The following is a 14,944-nucleotide window of genomic DNA, read 5'->3' as shown; positions in this document are numbered from 1 at the left end:
ACAATAACAGTTGAATTGCAATATTTCATACTTTTCTCACCATTTATTTAGTGAATGCTTAAGGGCACACACTCAGCAGCTTGCTTAGTAATATAGGCCCTGTCCTTAAAAAGCTGGTTAAGGAGTCTTCTGGGTAGAAAACACATCTTTTAAAAGAGGCAAAATAAAATATAACATGTCCATAATCTTAAGTACCATAAGATTCTCAGTAACAAAACTTTCAATTACCGCAAATGCTTTTTACAAAAATGTGCTTAGAATTTTCTATAGTATAGTACTTTCTAAGTTCCTCATTTATTTCTAAACCTTATTTTTGGAAGCAATGGACACACAAATAAGAGTTGCATCAACATAGCTCCAAACTCTCTGAGTTCTATAAATCCTCATCTCCCCAAGGCGAGCAAGTGCTGGGAATGGGGTGTTTGTGGTCCACTAAGAAACCCACTGCCCTTATTATTTTTGGAAACACAAGAGCAAACCACCTGGATAAATACAAAGCCTTCTCCACTAACTCCTCAAACTTCCAGGACTACAACTCCTCTCTCCATTTCACCATTATTTGCCAGAGGAAACTGAAGTGGTCAGACAGTCACTCATCTTCCCAGTATCATACACAATGTACCTAAGAGACTCTGATCCCTCCTACTTCTCATCTGACCCAATGGAGGGGATACCCCTTCTCCTTTTGAGTTCAAGCCCCTGCCTATTTTTTTTTTTTTTTTTTAGAGAGAGAGAGAGAGAGAGAGAGAGAGAGAGAGAATTTTACTATTTATTTATTTTTTAAGTTTTCGGTGGACATAACATCTTTCTTTGTATGTGGTGCTGAGGATCGAACCCGGGCCGCACACATGCCAGGTGAGCACACTACCCTTGAGCCACATCCCCAGCCCCAATTTTATCCGTTTTTTTCTTACATAAAAACATTATTCTTTCTCTTGCTTATATTCAATCTCTCACACTGGCTTTTAAACAAACGTAAGTTTCTCCCATTAAAACAATAAAACCAAAACCATTTGGCCTCATATCTTCTCTAGCTGCAGCCCACAGGTCTATCTAGATATTATCCATTTCAAATAAACTTCTCTATAAAATTGCTGAAATAAGGCTGGGGTTGTGGCTCAGTGGAAGAGCGCTTGCCTATCACACTTAAGGCACTGGGTTCAAAATGCAGCACCACACAAAAATAAATAAATAAAACAAAGGTATTGTGTCCATCTACAACTAAAAATAAATTTTTTTAAATTGTTGAAATGTTCTTACTCTTCCTCAGTCTTGATATGCTCTTGAGCTCCACCATACCACTCTTCCAAAATCACTTTTATTGGAGTCATCCATAGATGCTGTTTGTTACTTATTTTATCTGAATATTTTAACAGAAAAACAAATGCTGTTCATAATCTACTCTTTTCCCTTAACCTAAATAAACTAGAAACCCTTATTTTCCTTTCAGCTTTTCTGGCCACACTTGGCCATTGAATGCCAAAGCACCTTAAGGTAAAAATCATGTCTTAATTTATATTCACTCCCTAGGATACCTCTCCCATAACTACAGCTTTATTCATACCTCATTGATACAGATTAAAAATAATCTTTTTGGTATTTTTAATCTCTAGTCCAGACCTCTTCTCTGAATTCCAGACCTATAAACCTATAGACCTCTGTCTGCCTGCCATAGGTAGTGTATAGGAGTGTGGGCCCTGGAGGTAGATTTCTTGCATTCAAATCCTCCCTTTCACTTGTTATTTGACTTTGGGCAATTCTCTTAATATATTTTTGTGTTCCTCGCTAAAAAATGCATATCAAGACTAAAATTTCACATATTCTGGAGAACATTCAGGAGATTCACTATTAAAAAGTATCAAAATCCAATTCCTCCTGCTTGCCTTGCTCCTTACAGCCATGGGGTCTTGTACACGTCCATTCCTGTTTAAAATGTTCTTTCCTCTTTCTCTTCTGTCAGTTAATTCCTATTCACTCTTCAGATTACTTGCTTCAATGTACCCTCCTTAGAGAAGCTTTCCCTGGCCTCTCAAAGGAGCCAAATACTTACTCAGTGCTCTGTGCCTTCCTTCATGGCACAACAAGGGAAAGTGCATTTAGAAGGAAGGAAGAGAGAAGTATTTCAACTATCCAGAATTTAAAGGAGACAATTACTCAGTCGAAGAAGCAAGCATAAGCACAAGAGTAAGGAGATTTACTTGGGCAACAACAGGCTATATGAAGAGAGTTAGTTATTGCAGGCTGTATAAGGCGGGTAGGGGGACTGAAAGAGCAAATCTGCAGGAATTAGAACAAAGAATGGTCTTGCATCTCCAAACCTGCAGTTTTTATCAGAAAGAGTTAGGCAATAAAATGACCCCTCCTCAAAGCTGGAAATATATTTTCAGTATACAGGTAAATAATTCATCTGATCTTAGTATGTAAAGGTATAGATAAATCCAGTCTGAATAACTAAAATAACAAAACATTTGACATTTTATTAATTGGCTAATTTCAACAATTAAACACTGACATTTTACATCATCTCATCACATTTTGCATGTATATATAAACAAAATCAAAATAGATTTTAGTGGAATACTATTCAACAACAAAAAGAAATGAACTATTGATAGATGCAACGACTTGAATGAATCTCAATGAATTATACTCAAGTGAAAAAAGTCAATCCCAGAAGGTTAGATATTGCATTTACACATTATTAGACAAAAAACAACAACAGAAAACAGATTAGTATTTTCCAAGAGTTAGGGATGGGGGTGGGAAAGTCAGAGGGTAGGTTAATATGGTTATAAAATGGCAATATAAGGAATCCTTATGATAGAAATGTTCATACTAACTGTAGCAGCTACAAGAAGCTACACATGTCATACAAACTGCAGAGAATTAACTAGAGACATACAAATAAGTTTAAAAAAATAGGGAAAGCTAAATAAGATCTAAATTGTATCAATGTTAATATCCTGAATGTTACCATGGATGGGCGACTTGTACAGGGTATATAATGTGTGTGTGTGTGTGTGTGTGTGTGTGTGTGTGTATTATTTCTTATAACTGCATGTGGACTTACAATTACCCCAAACTTAAAAGTGTAATTAAATAACAATTAATATGGCTGAAGGTGTAGCTCAGTGGTAGAGCACTTACCTAGCACACACAAGGTCCTGGGTTCAACCCTAGCAACAAAAAAAATAATAAAAGTAGCATTAAATTGCTTTCAATACATTTTCAAAGATAGTTATTAGATTGCCCATCTATGACTATAATTTTTCAAAAGTAGTCTTCCTCCAGTTTCTCCATATTCCATCTTTACTAGTGACAATTCATGGAGAAAGTGAGATTTTTAGGAGAAAAAAGAAAAAGATATCTTGAAGTTGTAACAAACATAAAACAGAAGTATTAATATTTTAAAAAGTAGATCTTGAATGGTACTAGAAAGTTTGAGATCATAATGACATAAACAACTATTTATGACCTAAGAAAAATTGCCTCCTTTGGAACTTTGAAGTATTAAAAAAATCATGTAGAATTAAATTACAAAGCTCACATATTGTTTATTCAGCTGGCCTTTTTTAAAATCATGGAACTTTAAACCTACAATTCTAATAGGCTTACTGGTGACACCCCAACCCTTTGAAAAATAAATGAAATATCATAAATCATTTGATGGTTCTTAAGCTTAGATTTTTATCATCACTCAGGATCTTTAAAAATAAAAAGCAATATGAAAGGATAGGATCTTGTTTTGTGCCCTATAAAGCTTAAGATAGAAAATAAATCACAGTATTAAATGTCATTTAGAACCCTAACTTCAATACTTAGGATTAAATTGGCATAATATTTGTGGTCATTTCTATGAGAATTCATACAAGTTGAGTAGTTTTTTTAACAAAATATTACAGAACTCTGGCATTTTCTGTGATAAATGAAGCAATAAGGCTTTTGAATTACATTTGTGTATATTTAAATAGTTCATATAAGGGATCAGACTGTCATCCTGCCAGATATCTAACATTATGAATTTATTCTTTGGTATCCACAGGTATGTTGGGATACTTAATAGAGTTAAGAATTGGGGTAAATCCTTAAGCTACAAATTTAGGGCCACATTATAGATAGAGAGTTCAACCTGTATTTTCTAGAAAGTTGATTTAATGAAAACTGTTCACAGATTTTGCATGAAATGTTGAGATGAAAAATTTATAAGTACCTCAAATGTTTAGAATTCAACAAAACAGTTTTAAGATCTAGGTGTTAACCACAGTACCCTGAGAATTATCGTTCCAAGAGAATAAATTATGGGATACAATCTCCATGACCTAATTATAAATTAAATTCAATGAGGGGTCAATAATCAGTTCAATTCATAAAAATGTGCCTTTGGAAGCCAGCTGGGTCAGCATTTAGGGAAGGAGGCAGGAACTGGGCCCTCCCAGTTGTCTGGCCCATATTTTAAAAGAATTCTACTTGAAGGAGATTCATTCAAAGAGCCAAGAAAAAAAAAAATCACTTTTGTCTTTCCTGATGGTTTCATTTACCCTTCCCCTCAAGTGGAAATCCATAATTTTCCTTCCCTTCTTTAAGTAATAATGTGATAACTTCTGAGAAATAGTGCCAGGAGATTTATATTATTTCTAATATGAATTATAATCATTTTTTGTTTCAGTTGTTTTTCTAACTCATTTTTAAGATAGCTACCAAAACTGTAGCTTTTAAATAAAGCCTCAACCAAGGTCATATCCATATCAGTCTGTGCCTAAGCATTTGATAAACACTCGAATGAATGACTGGATTAATGATATCACAAATATTTCTTACATTTTAAATATATTGCTAATTATGCATCCTTAAAGATTATTTAACTCTAAAATTTACATTTGTTTCTGAAGAAACTATTAAAATTGAATACATACCAAATAATACTTCCAACATATGTGTAAGTTAAAAAGAAATAATAAAATGAACACCCGTTTTCCCACTAGCCAGTTTAGGAAATGGAACATTACTCAAGACTTTGAAGTCTCCTTTATGGCCTTTCCCATTCCAATCTTTTTTCTCATGCTTTCTCCTCCACTACCCTAAATTTTTTCTTTACTTTCTAGTGTGTGTGTATGTGTGTGTGTGTGTGTGTGTGTGTGTGTGTGTGTGTGTATGCTCAATATGATGTTTAATTTTGGCAAGATTTTGGACAGAATTATATTGGAAGAATTCTGTCACTTGGTTTTATCAATAAGTATTACATTTATGAAATCTATCCCTGATGATTTATTTGAATACAGCAAGCACAATTTATGTCTTCTTTTGTTGGATATCTGACCTGGTTTCAATTTTCTGAAAAATTCCTACACATGTTTCTTCATATACATTTGCAAGCTTCTATGCCTAGAACTGGTGAGGTAGTATATACTCAATTTACTAGATAATGACAAACTGTTTTATATGTATACCCCATTTATATAACCACTAATAGGGTAAGAGAGGTCAGGATGTTCTACTTCTTGCCAACATTTCTGCCAGTCTGACAGACATAAAATAGTATATACTTGTGATATTTCATCTTTTGGTAAACTTATATTTTCACGTATTTTAGGAAAACTGCTGAGTCATTAGGTATATTAGTCAGCTTTCTGTTGCTGTGGCAAATACCTGAGAAAAACAACTTAACAGGAAATAAGTTATTTGGCTCATGGTTTCAGATTTTAGTTCATGGTCAGTTGGCCCCATTGCTTTGGGTCCATCACAAGGCAAAACGTTATAGTGGGAAATATGTGATGAAGCAAAACTGATTATCTCATGATGGTCAGAAAACAGAAAGAGAGCTTGCCTTTATAGCAACACCCCCGCCCCCTCCTCCACAAGCCCATTAAGTGATGAATCCATAAGTAGATTAATTTGTTTATGAGGCCTGAGCATTCATGATCTAATCACCTTCCAAAGACTACCCCCCTACACACCAAACACGAACATTGATGCACTGGGGAGCAAGCCTTCAAAACATAAATTTTGGGGGACATTTAAGATCCAGATCATAACATCAAGTTAGTGTATGTTTAACTTTGTAAGAAACTTTCAGACCTTTTTTCCTAAAATGTATAAGATTCTTGTTTAAGATGTATAAGAAATTCATTAACAATCTGTTTAATTTTAGCAATTATGATGAATATCTCATTATCCTCCTTTTTTTTCGTACCAGGGATTGAACTCAGGGGCACTGGACCACTAGGCCACATCCCCAGCCCTTTTTTTGTATTTTATTTAGAGACAGGGTCTCACTGAGTTGCTTAGTGCATTGCCATTGCTGAGGCTGGCTTTGAATCAGTGATATTTTTTAACTCACATTTCCCGGATGATTAATGTTGCAGAGCACATGTTTACTTACCATGTGAACGTCTTCTGCTGGGCAGGGTCTGTCCAAGTTATGTATCTTTTCAAATCATTTGTCTGCTTTAACACTTTTTTTGTTTTTTCTTCTTGTTATGGAGCTGTATAAATTTGTATCTACATAGTTTGACAAATACATGCTTCGTAAATGTTTTTCCCCAGTCTGTGGCTTTCCTTTCATTAATTCTCTCTTGATGAACACAAGGTTTTTTAATTTTGATAAATTCTAACTTATAAAACTTTCCTCTTACTGTGATTGTTTTTACATCTTAAGAAATCTTTCCCCAGGTCATAAAGACATCCTCCAATGTTTTCTTCTCAAGTCCTTATGGTTTTAGCTTTTACATTTAGCAATATGATCCATCTCACATTGATCTTTGTACATGGTGCTAGATAGCAATGGAGATTTATTTTGGTTTAGATATCTAGTTGCTACAGTACCATCAAGTAGGATTCATCCCTGGGATGCAAGGATGGTTCAATATACGGAAATCAATAAATGTTATTCACCACATCAATAGACTTAAAAATAAGAACCATATGATCATCTCAATAGACGCAGAAAAAGCATTCGACAAAGTACAGCATCCCTTTATGTTCAAAACATTAGAAAAACTAGGGATAACAGGAACTTACCTCGACATTGTAAAAGCTATCTATGCTAAGCCACAGGCTAGCATCATTCTCAATGGAGAAAAATTGAAGGCATTCCCCCTAAAATCTGGAACAAGACAGGGATGCCCTCTATCACCACTTCTATTCAATATAGTTCTCGAAACACTGGCCAGAGCAATTAGACAGACGAAAGAAATTAAAGGCATAAAAATAGGAAAGGAAGAACTTAAATTATCACTATTTGCAGATGACATGATTCTATACCTAGAAGACCCAAAAGGGTCTACAAAAAAACTACTAGAACTAATAAATGAATTCAGCAAAGTGGCAGGATATAAAATCAACACGCATAAATCAAAGGCATTTCTGTATATCAGCGACAAAACTTCTGAAACGGAAATGAGGAAAAACACTCCATTCACAATATCCTCAAAAAAAATAAAATACTTGGGAATCAACCTAACAAAAGAGGTGAAAGATTTATATAATGAAAACTACAAAACCCTAAAAAGAGAAGTAGAAGAAGATCTTAGAAGATGGAAAAATATACCCTGTTCATGGATAGGCAGAACTAACATCATCAAAATGGCGATATTACCAAAAGTTCTCTATAGGTTTAATGCAATGCCAATCAAAATCCCAACGGCATTTCTTGTAGAAATGGATAAAGCAATCATGAAATTCATATGGAAGAATAAAAGACCCAGAATAGCAAAAGCAATTCTAAGTAGGAAGTGCGAATCTGGCGGTATAGCGATACCAGACTTAAAACTATATTACAGAGCAATAGTAACAAAAACAGCATGGTACTGGTACCAAAACAGGAGGGTGGACCAATGGTACAGAATAGAGGACACAGAGACTAATCCACAAAGCTACAACTATCTTATATTTGATAAAGGAGCTAAAAGCATGCAATGGAGGGAGGATAGCATCTTCAACAAATGGTGCTGGGAAAACTGGAAATCCATATGCAACAAAATGAAACTGAATCCCCTCCTTTCGCCATGCACAAAAGTTAACTCAAAGTGGATCAAGGAGCTACATATCAAATCAGAGACTCTGTGTCTGATAGAAGAAAAAGTTGGCTCCGATCTACATATTGTAGGGTCGGGCTCCAAATTCCTTAATAGGACACCCATAGCACAAAAGTTGATAACAAAAATCAACAAATGGGACTTACTTAAACTGAAAAGTTTTCTCTCAGCAAGAGAAACAATAAAAGAGGTAAATAGGGAGCCTACATCATGGGAACAAATTTTTACTCCTCACACTTCAGATAGAGCCCTAATATCCAGAGTATACAAAGAACTCAAAAAATTAAACAATAAGAAAACAAATAACCCAATCAACAAATGGGCCAAAGACCTGAACAGACACTTCTCAGAGGAGGACATACAATCAATCAACAAGTACATGAAAAAATGCTCACCATCTCTAGCAGTCAGAGAAATGCAAATCAAAACCACCCTAAGATACCGTCTCACTCCAGTAAGATTGGCAGCCACTATGAAGTCAAACAACAACAAGTGCTGGAGAGGATGTGGGGAAAAGGGTACCCTTGTACATTGCTGGTGGGACTGCAAACTGGTGCGGCCAATCTGGAAATCAGTATGGAGATTCCTGGGAAAGCTGGGAATGGAACCACCATTTGACCCAGCTATTGCCCTTCTTGGACTTTTCCCCGAAGACCTTAAAAGAGCGTACTACAGGGATACTGCTACATCGATGTTCATAGCAGCACAATTCACAATTGCTAGACTGTGGAACCAACCCAGATGCCCTTCAATAGATGAATGGATAAAAAAAATGTGGCATTTATACACCATGGAGTATTACGCAGCACTAAAAAATGACAAAATCATAGAATTTGCAGGGAAATGGATGGCACTAGAGCAGATTATGCTTAGTGAAGCTAGCCAATCCCTAAAAAACAAATACCAAATGTCTTCTTTGATATAATGAGAGCAACTAAGAACAGAGCAGGGAGGAAGAGCAGGAAGAAAAGATTAACATTAAACAGATAGATGAGGTGGGATGGAAAGGGAGAGAAAAGGGAAATTGCATGGTAATGGAGGGAGACCCTCATTGTTATACAAAACTACATATAAGAGGTTGTGAGGGGAATGGGAAAATAAACAAGTAGAGAAATGAATTACAGTAGATGGGGTAGAGGGAGAAGATGGGAGGGGAGGGGAGGGGGGATAGTAGAGGATAGGAAAGGTAGCAGAATACAACAGTTACTAATATGGCATTATGTAAAAATGTGGATGTGTAACGGATGTGACTCTGCAATCTGTATTTGGGGTAAAATTGGGAGTTCATAACCAACTTGAATCTAATGTATGAAATATGATATGTCAAGAGCTTTATAATGTTTTTAACAACCAATAAAAAAAAAATAAAATAAAAAAAAAAAAAAAAAAAAAAAAAAAAAAAAAGAAATCAAATGACTATATAAGTGTGGGTATAAACTGGTCTCTCTATTCAATTGCACTGACCTATTTATTAATCTTTATGGCAGTAACACACTGTCTTGGTTATTGTAGCTTTATAGTTAAGGTACAAAATCAAGTCGTCTAGCTATGTTTAGAAGATTATTTAGGAGATTATCAGTTTTTTACATTTCCATATTGCTTTTAGAATTGGCTTGCCACTTTTACAAAAAATAAACCTGTGGGATTATGATAGGGATTAATGTTGAATTTATAGATCAACATTGGAAGAAATGTCATCTATTTCAGTCTTCCAGTCCATGAACAAAGTACCTCTCTTCATTTATTTAAGTCTTTAATTGTTCTCAGTACTGTTTTGTTCTCAAAGTAGAGATTCTGCATGTCTTTTGTTAAATATATCCCCAAATGTCCTACTTTTATTAAAAATAAGAAAAAGGTATATAATTTACTATCACAATGCAAAAGTACTTATTTCTTAGGGCTGCTTTCCCATACTCTCCCTTCAGAAATATTAAATCCATCAAACTTCTGAGAAATTTTGTTTAATAATACATAATACGGTCTGTATGGAAAACAAGTCAAGAATTTTTAGAAATGGGACAAGGACTCTACAACTTGGCAGCAAAATAAAAGAAACAGGTAAAATCTAAAACACAAATTCTAGAAATAGGATCAGGAGAATTTTATAATCTGCTCTTGCTTCAACTGTATTCTACGATGGGGCAAGAAGGGGGTTAGACACATGATCACTTTGTCTGCAGATTCACTGATCCTTTAGGCATGGGACTCACATTACTTACGTGCTCCAAAGCCAATTCTTTTGACTTCTGGCTCACAAAGTCACAACCAGGAGTTTCAAAAGAAGAGAAAAGCAGGAAGTAGTTAACTTTTACTTTGAGCAGATGTAACACAAGCTCTTTGTTTTCTCCTAAAGATAAGTCTGTATGCAAAGACATTATGGTTTCTGGCTTGGCCTTGTTCTGTTCCACTGCAGCCTTTTCTACTGTGGTATGTTCCACTCACTGTTATTCCTTTTCTTCATTTGGTTTCTTCCTGGTGTTACTAATTTTTATTTTCATAGCTCCCCTACCATATTTTTCAGACTTTGTCTTTAGAGGGTCTGAGAGTGAATGGATCAAATCCCCCCACCCCATCATCCCAATCCTAAAAGGCATCTCTTTCATCTTTGGCCTTTGCTTGCCTTTTGGTGGCTTCTCTTTGGGCTTCCCTTTAAAAAGTCTTCTCTTCATGTGCTTTACCTTACTCTTCCATAATCTTCTTGATCAAATTTGTTCTCTTTCTGAAGTCTTTTGTTTGTTTGTTTTATGAAGTTTATTCCACTATAGTCCTCTTCCTTAGTATCCTTTATGTTGAATTTTTGCATTGGTGGCCATTGCCAAACCTATTCCTCCACATCAGATTATAAACACACACACACACACACACACACACACACACACGTGTGTAAATATATATAATATATAAAAATTTATATAATATATATCCTCATCTCTGCTCATGAACTTCAAATGAATCTTCTTGATTTTCTGTGCTTTGTCAGTATGTGGAGTGGACAAATTTTGAGACCACTTTATTTTTTTTTACCACTTTTTCTTCCATTTTCACCCCCATCTTCCTCTCCCCCATCCCCACTTCATTACTAATACTAAATAGACTCTAAATTCTTCCACTTAGCCATCCTGGAGGGATAGAGCCCCAGGCACATTTACAATTTCTTTCATCAGTTGATTCCACATTTTCCAAAGAAATCTTATCCAACATGTCATAACAAGATCAAGAGATACAGCATATTAAGGTATAGGTAAACATAGGGGAAAAAAAACATGTTTGAAGTCTTTTAATTGTTATTTTGGGGCTTAAAGTGACTCCAGTTTTGTTTTTGTTTTCCTGAATGTTTCTATGTGTTTCTGGATTCATATTCTTTGTTTCTTTCATGGGCACACTCTCATTTCAAGAAGTTGTTGCACCATTTTTTTTTCTTCTGAGGGGAGCAAAATTAATAAAGCCTCACCATCCTTTTTTTTACTCGGCAATTCTATCTGCTCTCTGGGCAATCAGACTGCAGAACACAATTCATGGCCTGGATTATCTAGCACCCTGGCTGCAGTGTTAGTACCAAAGAGTACTGCAGCTCACTCTCAGATAAACTTATTACAGACTTCATTTTTCTTATCTGCCACCATCAACCATAGAGGTCAAAAACAGGGTAAAGCCAGTAGAAAATTTGGTTCAGATATAGACAAAAATATAATACTCTTCATTTAATACTTCTCAGAAAAGAATAAAGGACACATATTTTGCCACAGCTCACAACTATGCAGTTTAGTTCCAAAGCCAGGAATGTTATATTCCACTTTTCTTACCAACCCAAACATATTCAGGGGTTATTAAACCCACGCATATGAGATCTATTACAGATTTAACTTGTTTTACCTAGAAAAATGCAAAGTTAATGTTTTTTGAAAAATTTTTTGATAAACAACACTCACATTAAGTAAAGTCCATTACCCAAATTCTGTCAACTTCATCATGAACTAACCTTTAGAAATTGGTATGAAAACTTAGTGTTTCATCTTTGGGTTGAGGAAGTTGAACCTGAATGCAGCAAACACTCTATTCTATGTGGTTGATTCTCTTCTCCAGCCTCTTGGCTCAGGTCCTTTCCATTAATGACGAGACAGCTGAATGACTCTTTTCTAATTTTGGAGAACCTCAAAGGCCTGAGAAATCAGTCAGTTTGCTCATAGGTAGTGTTACCAGAACCCACAGTTCATCTAAAAATGAAAAAAAAAAAGCTTTCAGCACTGGCAGAAGATGTTTTGGCTACTTCAAATCTTTACCTTGCAAAACCATGTTGAGAAGAGTCTATCTTCTAGTATTTCCTCATAAAGGCTCAAAGGAATACTTTAAAAACTTTATTTTTAGTTCACAACTATTTGTTGACTTATACTTGAAAGATGAGACAAATATAAAAGTCTAAAAAATTACCTGTTCTTTTCTAAAACAAATCTTAAAATTATGCTCTATTTTCTTACATCAAGTGAAATCTAAGGCCAGCATCATTTTCCCTTTTATAAATATCTCAATCTATTGCCTGATTCCACAGAGAAATTTTCTTTATCTGAGGTCCATGAAATTTATAAGGCCAAGGCACACAGTGTGCTCTTTTGATATTTAAATTCAAGTTGACTTTTATTTTATTTTAATATCTAGTCATTGGTTTCATTAATTTAGGTTTTTTATTGTTGTGTTGACAATTATACATATAATGAATTTATCTTACCTGTCCCATATGTCAGTAGCCCTCAAACTGAGGAACATTTGGGTTTTTACAAAGACTTTCCAAGAAATGTGTAATTTTAAGGCAAGATAAGATCGTTTTAAGACAACCAATTTCTAGCTCCTCAACCTTCATTCTTCCTAATACTGATCTTTCTGGGAATACGCTGGTAGCCAAGTTATCATGCTGGCTCCTTTCCCCACTTCACAATTACCTTTCCTCCACTTTATAAAAGAAATGTATAATTCCTGGGATGTAAAACCCTAGGTGGCCAAAGAAGGGGACAAATTAAAACAAGCTATGTATAAATTCTCCTTTAATCAATGAAATTGTTCTTTTCCTAACTCATATATATTTTATTAAGTAATTGAGTATTTGGGTCCATATTATAATATTATAAATCAGATAAAATAAAGCAGTAGAGATGATATTTTACCTAAAGCCTTTCCTTCTTCCACAGCCTGATTACTGTTAAAGAAGCATCTCTCTAGGAGACTTTAGTGAGCACAAAGCAAAGAAACACTGAAGGCAGCAGTACATTACTGTATCCAGGCAACACATGGCAGGGCTCTGTGCCTTACCTATTTATCTATATTAGAATTAGAATTCTGCCATGTGATGGTTGTCATGGCGGCATATATTAACATATTTATTTGAGTTAAAAAATCAAGTTGGACTTTTACTGAAAGAAGGATGTCTTATTTGAAAGATAAATTTAAAAATGAAGACTAGCTTTGTAAATTAGATTAAATGGCAGCCATTTTCCCTAAACTAAGTAATCTCTATTTACAGCTACAAGCTTTGCTAAAAATATAATTAAGACAGATCTTTAAAAAATTCTCTAAAAATTATTTATTGACATATATATGTTGCAATTAATAATAGTTCTTACAACCCTTTCTAAGTATATTGGATTAAATAGGGTGCTTCTACATAAAAGAGTAATAAGTATAACAGTCATTTGATAAATCTTAGTTAAGCCTTTTTGATAAAATTTCCTCAAGCTGAGAAAGTGAGAGCAAATTCCTCTATAAGTCAAGTGATTTCTAGTCTTTAGTAACCTACAGATGATAGGGTAATTAAGTTGTCATTAGAGTCATCATTAAAATAATTTATAGATGACTTTTTGATTTCTGGTATATAACTCAGAAGCATGAGAAAAGTTAATGATATAGTTCCTGGCGTATTGTAAACATTGATATTTTAAAACTAAGATATTTTATCATTTCTTCAGATGTACACTTGAATTTATTTACTTCTCTCATTTCTAATCTCTATGACCTCTGATTTCTGCACCATCTTTTTTCTCTTACACTCTTTCAAATTCTTGTTTTCATTTCTTTGAAAGTTTTGGTTTTTCTTCAACTTCTTTCCTGAATTCTGCTTCTTCTAATTTTTAGTTTTATAATTAAATTTAATTATAATTGTTAATTTAAAACATTTTAACTTTTTTTTCCCATTGTGTTTGAGAATCCCACTTCATTCTCTTTCGTATGGACAGTCTAATGCCTTAAGCCATATACTGAAAACTGTGTCCACTTTTCATTGACCAGTACACACCAGTTTTATAATAAAACAAAGTTTCTATATACAGGTGGATCTGTTTCTGAATTCTCTATTGTTTTCCATTGGGCAATTTGTATATCCCTAAATCATACACTAGCTTAATTACTATGGTTTTATATTAAATCATGATATAAAGGCAGGAAAACCAGACCTCCTTGATATAGGGCAGGAAAAACATCTTATTCTTTAGGCATGCACTTGTAATTTTTGAATAACTACCCTATATAAGTTCAGAATTATAGTGTCAAGTATCATCAAAATGCTACTAAAATAATAGCATTTTATTATATTAAAAATATTAATAATAACAACATTAAAATTCCCCAAATATTAGGTATTTGATTCCATGTGCACTGAGAAATAATATTGTTTTCAACATTTAAGTGTTCTAATTCATTAATGTAGTGTTTCTCCACATTAAATTAATAATGTCTTCTAATAAAAGTTCATAACTTTATCATTAAAGGTCTAAGACATTATGTATTAGACTTATTAAAAATTATTTATATTATATTGCTAGGCAAATTATAAATGTAAAAAATTACATTTTCTAGACAATGATTCCATTCTCCATTTTTGGTTTTTCTTTCCATGGTTTCAGTTACCTGAGTTCAACAATGATTCA

The 14,944-nt window shown here is 34.2% G+C and overlaps 1 protein-coding gene across 17 annotated transcripts in view; it reads right to left on the bottom strand.

Moving 5' to 3' along the window:
- The window catches only part of Znf438 (zinc finger protein 438), a 194,530-nt gene that overhangs the window by 62,031 nt on the left and 117,555 nt on the right, over positions 1-14,944 (bottom strand). For 7 of the 17 annotated variants that reach the window (XM_071599917.1, XM_071599914.1, XM_071599925.1 and 4 more), the window contains 2 exons: positions 12,013-12,247; positions 3,148-3,176 (listed from right to left, as the gene is read on the bottom strand). The exons of 7 other annotated variants lie outside the window; for them this stretch is intronic. The gene's annotated coding sequence lies outside the window, so the exon portion shown is untranslated. The remainder of the gene's footprint in view (positions 1-3,147; positions 3,177-12,012; positions 12,248-14,944) is intronic. 3 more of the 17 variants (XM_071599921.1, XM_071599926.1, XM_071599923.1) reach the window with 2 other exon arrangements.

Source organism: Marmota flaviventris, chromosome 12 (assembly GCF_047511675.1).
Source record: "Marmota flaviventris isolate mMarFla1 chromosome 12, mMarFla1.hap1, whole genome shotgun sequence".
Lineage (NCBI taxonomy): Eukaryota > Metazoa > Chordata > Mammalia > Rodentia > Sciuridae > Marmota > Marmota flaviventris.
The sequence above is the reverse complement of the archived record's forward strand: the minus strand, read 5'-3'. Positions and strand labels throughout refer to the sequence as shown.